Source organism: Macrobrachium rosenbergii, chromosome 27, assembly GCF_040412425.1.
Source record: "Macrobrachium rosenbergii isolate ZJJX-2024 chromosome 27, ASM4041242v1, whole genome shotgun sequence".
Taxonomy (NCBI): Eukaryota; Metazoa; Arthropoda; class Malacostraca; order Decapoda; family Palaemonidae; genus Macrobrachium; species Macrobrachium rosenbergii.
In genome coordinates, this window is record NC_089767.1 from 23,609,509 (window position 1) to 23,619,466 (window position 9,958).

Sequence of the window (9,958 nt, forward strand, 5' to 3'; positions counted from 1 at the left end):
TCTCTCTCTCTCTCTCTCTCTCTCTCTCTCTCTCTCTCTCTCTCTCTCTCTCTCTCTCTCTCTCTCTATATATATATATATATATATATATATATATACACATACATACACATAAATACGCCCATATATGCATACATACTTACATAAATACTTTTAGGATACAGTTTTTCCCTTAATCAGTTTTCATTGGAAAACAATTGCTTAGTGACATCAGTAAGGTTTTTGCGAGGACTTCTTTCTTCCATTTACTGTTATTTATCACGAAAACTCATTGCTACTCTGAGGCATTTTCAAAAGGCCTTACTAACGTACAGTCGAAACTTAAAACGTTTTTGTTTCATCGGGCTAAAGGAAAGTACTACAGCGACCATGAGACCTGTGTAGTGATAGGTCGAAAGATTAAAGGATGAACACTTTTTTGGCTGAGAAGCTTTAGGTAAAATGAGTAGATATGGAAAATGCAGGAGAATTTTAAATGTATAGATAAATAAGTATCCAAATCACAATACAGTCGTCATCGTATCTACGTGAAATTGTGGTTATAATTCTGTAAAAACTCATGTCATGGTCTGAAAGTATTGTACAGACACTGATAATGCGAGGCAAAGTTATATTTATAATAATTTATCTTACACATTATTTGTATCAAATATGTACTTCGAAAGTGTGTTGAAAGAACGCGAAAGCGCTTGGTACTCCTTTAATTTTTCTTGTGGCCTGGGCTAAATATATATATATATATATATATATATATATATATATATATATATATATATATATATATACATATATATATATATATATATATATATATATATATATATATATATATATATATATATATATATATCTGTATATATATATATATATATATATATATGTATATATTATATATATATATATATATATATATATATATATATATATATATATATATATATATATATATATATATATATATATATATATACATATATATATGTGTGTGTGTGTATGTATGCATGTGTGCATATACATACATATACATACATATATATGTAAGAGAATGTATAATCTCAAATTTAATACCAGGTACAAGATAAAAAAGGAATAGCCATTAAAAAATTAATAGATATGTGTTCATTGTAGAAAATATATGACAGCAATTTTGATAGCCTAATCCAAAGAGTCAACAACGACGGATATGAAAGTGACGTGACACCTGTGAACTAAATAACTTTTTCACACTCGATTAGGGTTAAGAATTTATTTTACCCTCAGCCATGGCATTTCATTCAGGTTGAAAATAGCTTTGTTTAATGGATTACGAACAATGTAAAAGGCTGGTTGCAATAGAAAATAACGATACCAATTGCGAACCAGCCTTATCTCCATCATAGAGAAACAAAAAGTGGATAGGAAAGTGTAAAGTTAATATATTTAATTAGAGGGATACGTAGGATTTTGGGCAAGGCTGCAGGGAAAAGTCCTTATAAAAGTTTAAGCAAAATTAAAGTAAAGGAAACATTAGCGACAGTGGTGTCAATGCGTGCATTTGAGCTGCTTCTTCTTTCGACCTTATTTAATCCCACTGTATAGCAGGGCTGGCCGCTCGAGTCGACTTTCTCCATCTATTTCTATGCCTTGAATTTTCTTCCCCTTCGTCCCACCTCACCCGTATCCCTCCTCACCACATCCATCCATCTGATCTGCTGACGCCCCACAATCCTACCCCCCCCCACATCACTGGCATGTTCTTGGCTCTCTTGATTGGTTCCACCTCCTCTCTTCTTATTACACGGCCGTAGTATCTGAGACGAGCTTCCATAGCCTTCTCCTTTACATTACATATATCACACATTCTTCTTATATCTTGACGCTCCCTCCTTTCCAGCAATGAAATTCCAGCAATCCATCTCACCGTCCTCATCTCGGTTCTTTCTTAAAGGGATTCGTCTTTGATTCATTCAGTATTAAACGAGAGTTGTAAATGTGTCTTTTACACTTTTTCTGAGCCCATCCACTGTTAAGCGCCTTAAGCTGATTCCTTTGATACAGAACGATTGAAAAGAAAATTAAAAACTAATCTACTAAACTTATTTAAGGGTGACCTGCACGCGACCAAACCACCTCAAAATACTTAACTGACCGTTTTGTAATATCTCGTTATAATTATATTTCGTATAAATTTGTCCTTTCAGCTCTCTCTGTTCCATATATGTTACGCTGTTAACCCCTTATCCATCAGCTGCTTTTAGCAATGACACTTCATTTCCATCATGGGGGAGTGGTCCGGGAAATTCCTTAATGCATTGAAACTTTTGCATTTTCAGTTCCTCCACATGATCTTTGCACGCCTACACCTGTTGGACGATTCAACTCCTTTTACAAACTCATACACACATACTTAGACACTCACACTCACACACACACACGTATATATATATATATATATATATATATATATATATATATATATATATATATATATATATATATATATATATATAATATATATATTATATATATATATATTATATATATAGATATATATATATACATATATATATTATATATATATATATATATATATATATATATCTATATATATATATATATATATATATATATATATTTATATATATATATATATATATATATATATATATATATATATATATATATATATATATATATATATATATATATATATATATATATATATATATATATATATACACACACACACACATGTATATTACATGTCAACTCAAATATTCTATTTGAATTTTGAGTTATACATTTCAACAAGACAGCATTTGAAATATCCTGGCACGCCCACCCATACCATTTTCTGGAATTTTTAAAAAGTCGCCCACAATTGTAATCTTCCAACGTTCCATTTTCCTTCGGAAATTGAAAACATTCTCTTTCAGTCTTCTGGGTCAAAATTCATGGCCCACGAGAGTTCTATTTCCTTTGTTTTAATAGTTCGCTTTATATTGGTCAGGTCAAATGTAAAAAAAAGAAAAGAAATGTTTCTAACCATAGGTCACAATCAGGGAAAGGTATTATGGTAATTTTAATATTGAGACTTTCTTTTAATCAGTCAAGCTAATGATTACCGCAGTGTATATTACATTTTCAGCCACCATTAAATAGGATGATAATTAGTTGGATAAATAGGATTATAATCAGTTGAATATATAAAAAATATGTATAATATATATATATATATATATATATATATATATATATATATATATATATATATATATATATATATATATATATATATGAATATATAGGATTATAATCAGTTGAATATATAAGTTAATATATGTAACAACGGATAATATCTCGCCATTATACATGTTTCAGTATTCATACATCTAAAGTATTAACGCTAGTGAATTTTTTTTTTTATAGAATTCATCTGTTATTTCGAAAACGGAAATTAGAATCGAATGTAGGCAAATTGGATAAAAGTTAATCGTTTGGATTATGTTATAAAGGATAAAAAAGCCGATTTGAATAGAATTACCCTAGCTGCTAAAACAAATGATTCTAAACTAGGCACATGTATATTATGTGTGTGTGTATATATATATTATATATTATATGTATATATATATATATATATATATATATATATATATATATATATATATATATATATATATATACACACACACACACACAACACGCTGGTATGCAAGGCAGTTAGCCTGCCCAGGTAATTCCTTGGTACAGTGGTATTCAGGTTCCAACTTCTTTTATGACTTGTATGGCCTGGTTGGCGCGGCCTTGCCTTTCAGTTGAAAGACCTGGATTCGATCCTGATGCGAGTCAGAAATTTATTTGGGTTCCACACGTGATTGTGTGTTGATTATTTCTAACACACACACACATACGTATGTGAAAGATGAAACACAGGAAAGGCTTGAGAGGCGGAATTTCACGGATGTAGGTGTATAATAGTGAGGAAGGAACAGGGATCGCGTATGGAATATGTAAATGATGGCCCAAGTGAACAGGGAGGTTATAGTGAAGGAATTAAAAAGTGTTTATAAGACGAGAAAGAGAAACGTGGAGGCAAGAAAAAGTGAACTTACTCTACAAAGATGTAGGGAAACAGGGAAAGTGTCTTGTCTCCATTATAGAAAGGTATAGGGGTTTCCTTTATAATCCATTTCGTCTTTTTATATTTTTTACTTAAGCAGTGGATTACATACCTGATTGTTACTGTGCTACTGCGATTCACAACAAGGGCGGAGAGAGATAGACAGAGTGCAACGAGAGAGAGAGAGAGAGAGAGAGAGAGAGAGAGAGAGAGAGAGAGAGAGAGAGAGAAACAAAAGCAAAACAGAAGTGAGTATCCCCTCAAATCATCACTGAAAACGTGAGTGGCTGGACGAGATTTATGGTCACTCCACGCTGCTGAAAGTTCTCATAAAATATTCATTCATAAGAATGTCAGAAAGTGGGCGTTGCTTATTAATCAGTGTGCATCACATTTTGCTACTGAGCTGCTTAATGGAATGCCTTAAGCCTCTTATTCCCTCATCCATAATTAATGAATATTATTCAGTTTTTTTATCGCTTTTTTAGCAAAAGACTACTTTAGATAACTTATCACAATAATCGCATTTGCATACTTGAAATACAGTGTCTTTATGTTTTTATAATGTTTTATATACGTGACTGTCTTATGTTTTTAAGATAATATATCATAGACTTCTCTTTCAAAGAATGATCGGGTGATATTATATTTTCGCTTATATAATATCGGGATAGGGGAGTCTGTATATTTAAGCTTGAGAATAGATTTACTTACACGAAAATAGATTCACAAAACTTAATTTCCTTTTTCTTACTTGAATAATTAATTAATTAATAACCAGTTTGCAAAAGTGCATAGATTAGGGAAATTATTTCCAGTTTTCGACTTAATAATTTGTAACACATTTTAATATTAATCTATTAAAAGAGATTAGTCTCAGTGACGATCGCTATCAGAAGGCAACAATTCCAAGTTATGACAATTACAATTGCATAAAGATTGTAAAGCCATTTATCATAGAAATAGATGTATAGTTAGATCGTTTTTAATGTTTGTGCTAATGGTTGTTCAGTATTGCTGTTTCTGGGAAATTTTCATTTCTGTTGTAAATAACTTTCTAATACCGTCAGTCATGACACTTGTCTGGATATAATGGACTGGTATCCTCACTTCTAACCCTAATTTAGAGTTTCTGTCCAACATTGCCTTGATAACGGCTCATACAAAACTAAAACTGTATTAAAGAAGGTTTTATATTTTGCTCAGATACATGCTTTATCGAGTCCTAACGTTGTCATATGGTGCCATAGTTTTTATTCTTATGCTAGTCATATTCCATCCATCTCCCAAAAGGTGACTAAAGCAAACACGTAACATTATTCATAGCAGGTAGAAAGTCGTAACGGTAAGCATTGACATTATAGGCCTATAAAACAGAACCCATTGCTTTTAAGAGTTGATGTAGCTACGACTGTAAAGTAGATATTATGGATTGCCATAACCGTTTCCTTCTTTACTGTCAATGGTAGAAGATGACAGGGGAAAAAAAGTTTTGTGTATTTCGGTGCGTTTTGTTGCATGATTAAACCATACACTGACAGAAGAACACACTGACGTTTTTACAGGTATGTTAACTGGTTCCCATCTTTGGAAGGAATGATCATAAATCAATAGTGTTTTCTAATTCGGAGTCTCAAAATTCTGAACCCTATTGTATTGTGCCTTGCAAAGAAACCATCGAAAATATAATGAATTTTTTTGGTCAAAATGTCCTAATGGGTATCAAAAAACTCTCTCTCTCTCTCTCTCTCTCTCTCTCTCTCTCTCTCTCTCTCTCTCTGCACACTGAGGACAAGAGAGAATCCCAAGCGTTAGCAGAAAAGAGAAAAGTATACTGAAACTAACAATCCAGGGGCGATTTACAAAAGTTCTCTGAAACAACTCGGCGGATCAGCGGTTGAAATAGTACCTGTAAAATAAAAAGGTAATGTGGACATGAAATAGTACCTGTAAAATAAAAAGGTAATGTAGACATCAAGCCTAGATATGAGATATAATGGAAGAAGCGTGACAGACACGAAAGCAGTATTCTAAGCTTACAAGGTTCAGTACCTGGAAAGATGAAAACCATTACAATATCAAAACAGAAACACTTGCTTAGATATAGAACCTATATACCGCGTTCACATTACATTCTTTTCATTATAAAGATACTGTGAGAGATCTTGATTGACCCTTTGACCAATTCACATTGAGCTGTGTTTTTGTGAAAAGTTATAACATTGCACTGGCTAAATATCCAGTTTACTGTTTGATGCTGATGGAAGAGGAGTCAGATATACCTAACGTAAAAACGTCTTGGGATGTGTAACGGAACGTTTAATTGTTCTGTACAGGAGGGGAGAACGTTTATGAACGTTTCCAGAATACCAACGCACGTAAATAATTATGCCAGCAAAGGAGGAAAACTTTTATGGCAGTCCATAATATCTACTTTACTGTCGTAACTACATCACCTCTTAAAAGCAATAGGTTTGTCTTTTATAGGCCTGTTATGTCAGTGCTTTCTTTTACGACTTTCTACCTCCTGTGAATAATATAACGTATTTACTTAAGTCACCTTTAAGGAGATGGCTGGAATGTGGATAACACTGAAATGAAAACTGTCATATAAATAAGATTCCACAGAGGTATTGCCATCTTCCTTTTTAATTTCTTACAAAATATGTTATCTCTATTTTCTTTCATAATTTCTTACAAAATATATTATCTTTATTTTCTTTCTATCCTTATACGTCAAGTGAAAGGTTATCCTAGTTCCTTGACAAGGCGCATGCGCTCTATTGACCGTAAATCATATACTTTTAACTGAGAGATAACTATGGGACTTGAAGCAACTGGATAACGACGTGGTGTTCGGTTACCCTTCCCAAGCAGGAAAATTGACGATGGAAAAGTCAGTCACATGTTGATTGACGAAGATACGGTAAGACGTCAGTAATGAATATATGATCCCCTCGCTGCGTACAAAGCTGATATTGGAAGTTGATGGCGTCAGAAATGGATATATGATCCCCTGGCTGCGTACAAAATTGATATTGAAAGTTGACAAGGCGCTCCCTACAGGAAAATAGTAGAAGCTATATACTATACGTTTTTATATTCACAAAATCTGTTCGTGACGAAAAGTGTAGATATATGCCAGGCCATTTTTAATCAAGCCATGGCCTTTTGATTCCTGTCCGAAAGCAAATGAAAAGTCCACAAAGTCCACAAAGACTGATCATGTTATTTCGTCTGGTTTGAAATACTGCTTTTTGGATCATAAACAGTTTCAGAAACCATCATTTACTTTCGAAACAACAGGAAAATAATTTGCTATCAATATCGATATTCAAAATATGTTTTGATGTTTAATGTTTTAAGGTTGAAAACATAAGGAGACTGTATGTAGAAATATTTCATATTTATTGTCAGTGTGTATATTTACAAAATCTGTTCGTGACATTGTAAACAAGATCAATATGAAATGACATAACTTCGATGAACTGCAGTCAGCTAACCCTGTATCAATATAATCTTTTGGTAGTAACGAGGAGTAAATTCAATGAGGATACAGGAGTAAATTCATTGAGAATACAGGAGTCAATTCAATGAGAATACAGAAGTAAATTCAATGAGAATACAGGAGTAGAAGACAGGAGTAAATTCAATGAGAATACAGGAGTAAATTCAATGAAAATGCAGGAGTAAATTCAATGAGAATACAGAAGTAAGTTCAATGAGAATACAGGAGTAGAATACAGGAGTAAATTCAATGAGAATACAAGAGTAAATTCAATGAGAATACCTGTATTTCGTAGTTAAGTCTTTGCACACTAGTCTTGGTATGATTGTCATGACCAGATTTCGTAAATAAAGAAATGTATAGTAAATATATGTTTTTGCATATAGTCACCTTGTGTTTAAACCGTCAATTATTTTTCATATATTTTGGATATTGATAGCAAATTGTATTCCTGATATTTCGAAAGGAAATGAAGCTTTCTGAAACTGTTATGGCCCAAATAGCAATATTTCAAAATAGACGAAAAAATATTTTCGGTCTTTTGTTGGTTTTTCATTTGTTTTCGGACAGGAATCAAAAGGCTGTGGAACAGACACCCATTGTTTGATTGAAAATGGACTGGCATATACCAAAACTTCTATTAGCAACAGTGAATGGAAGTTATAAAAGCCGTTATTTTTGCATTTTTTAATGAAGAAAACAAAGCTATAAAAAACAAAGACATATGACCCAGAGGGATGATGTAATGGCTGACAGTATTTGAGAGTACTGCTGAAGTAAAATAAGTTTTGGGACTTTACAATGATAGTTGTTGTGAAAATTACTATTAGCAGTCACTGATAGAATGACAATGGCTAATTTCTTGTTTTTCAAACCTATATATTTTATAAGGCACACGAGCTAAAATAGAATAGAATTCCTACAACCACTCAGGGTTTTCAACTTATTCATTACGAAGAGGATATCAATGTTCTGTAGCATCATGAACTCAATTTCTCTGAAATCAGTTTGAGAAAGAAAATTCCCAACTCGTGCACACAACTTCTCTTTTGGAGAGGAACTGTTTAAAAATTTTCTTTGCCTACAATAGAATCATTTACTCCTTAACTATTTAATGACCAATTCCCGCGGCCGGCTGATGAAGAGTTAGAGGAATTTATTTCTGGTGATAGAAATTCATTTCTCGCTATAATGTGGTTCGGATTCCACAATAAGCTGTAGGTCCCGTTGCTAAGTAACCAATTGGTTCTTAGCCACGTAAAATAAGTCTAATCCTTCGGGCCAGCCCTAGGAGAGCTGTTAATCAGCTCAGTGGTCTGGTAAAACTAAGATATACTTAACTTTTTTTCTGTCATTTATAATTACATAAAGATGGAAAAAGAAATACGAATGTCAATAAGTAATATTTTGTCAATTTCTGATGCAGAATCGCTCACACCCCTTATACTGGTACCCAACAAGCCGTTTGGACGAGTATTTTTACCGATCCGTGTGTTTGTCTACTGACTTTCGACAAGTTTTATTATACAGCGAGGGATCTCATTTACACTCCTTTCTCCTTAAAGGTGTGATAATCAGATCATGTGCTGTGAGTCATAGTAGGGTTATTCCTAGAGCGTTAGACAGCTTTACGTATATTGTGTCACAACACTAAGTTTATAATCCAGTCACTGGAACGTGAGGACTGTATATAGCGTCCAGTTCCTTTCTTGATTTGAAATTATAAGATATTCGCGCTACTTCAGCCAACTTTCTCTGACCCTCCTAATAACACGTGATGATGATGTAGCCTAAGAACCCACTTTTATCGTTCTCAAAGCATGAGAATTAAAAGAAATGCGTAGGATTTCGTGTGAAAATGCGAACATTTATTTTATCAAGGATGTTTTCAAAAATATTTTGTGGTGAAATGCAAATCAGCTGAACTTTTAAAGGCTAAATTAATGTCTGAATTGCATGAATTTTAGATGCGTTCATTTGGAAAATACGCGACGCAGGAGACCGTTTATCCACGCTGCCATTAAATTCGGTACAGTGGAATAGAAATTATTTCCTTTATTTCAGCAGAACAGTTTTGTGGAACACAGGTCATGCGAAATAAAGATAAATGTCCCGTTATTGTCAAGTTTCATGTTTTAAAAACGTTTTAACTTCGGAGAGAATATACAGTTGCTAAAAATCGAATCTAATTTGAACAAAAAATTAAATATACATATTCTCTTAAGCAATTTTATAAACCTATTTTTTGGTTTAACAAATAGGAACAGGTTTACTTTTGCACCTGCTGACATTGCTAGTGCTTAAGACCTTACTATTATTCAGACCACAAATTTGTCAAATTAGAACGG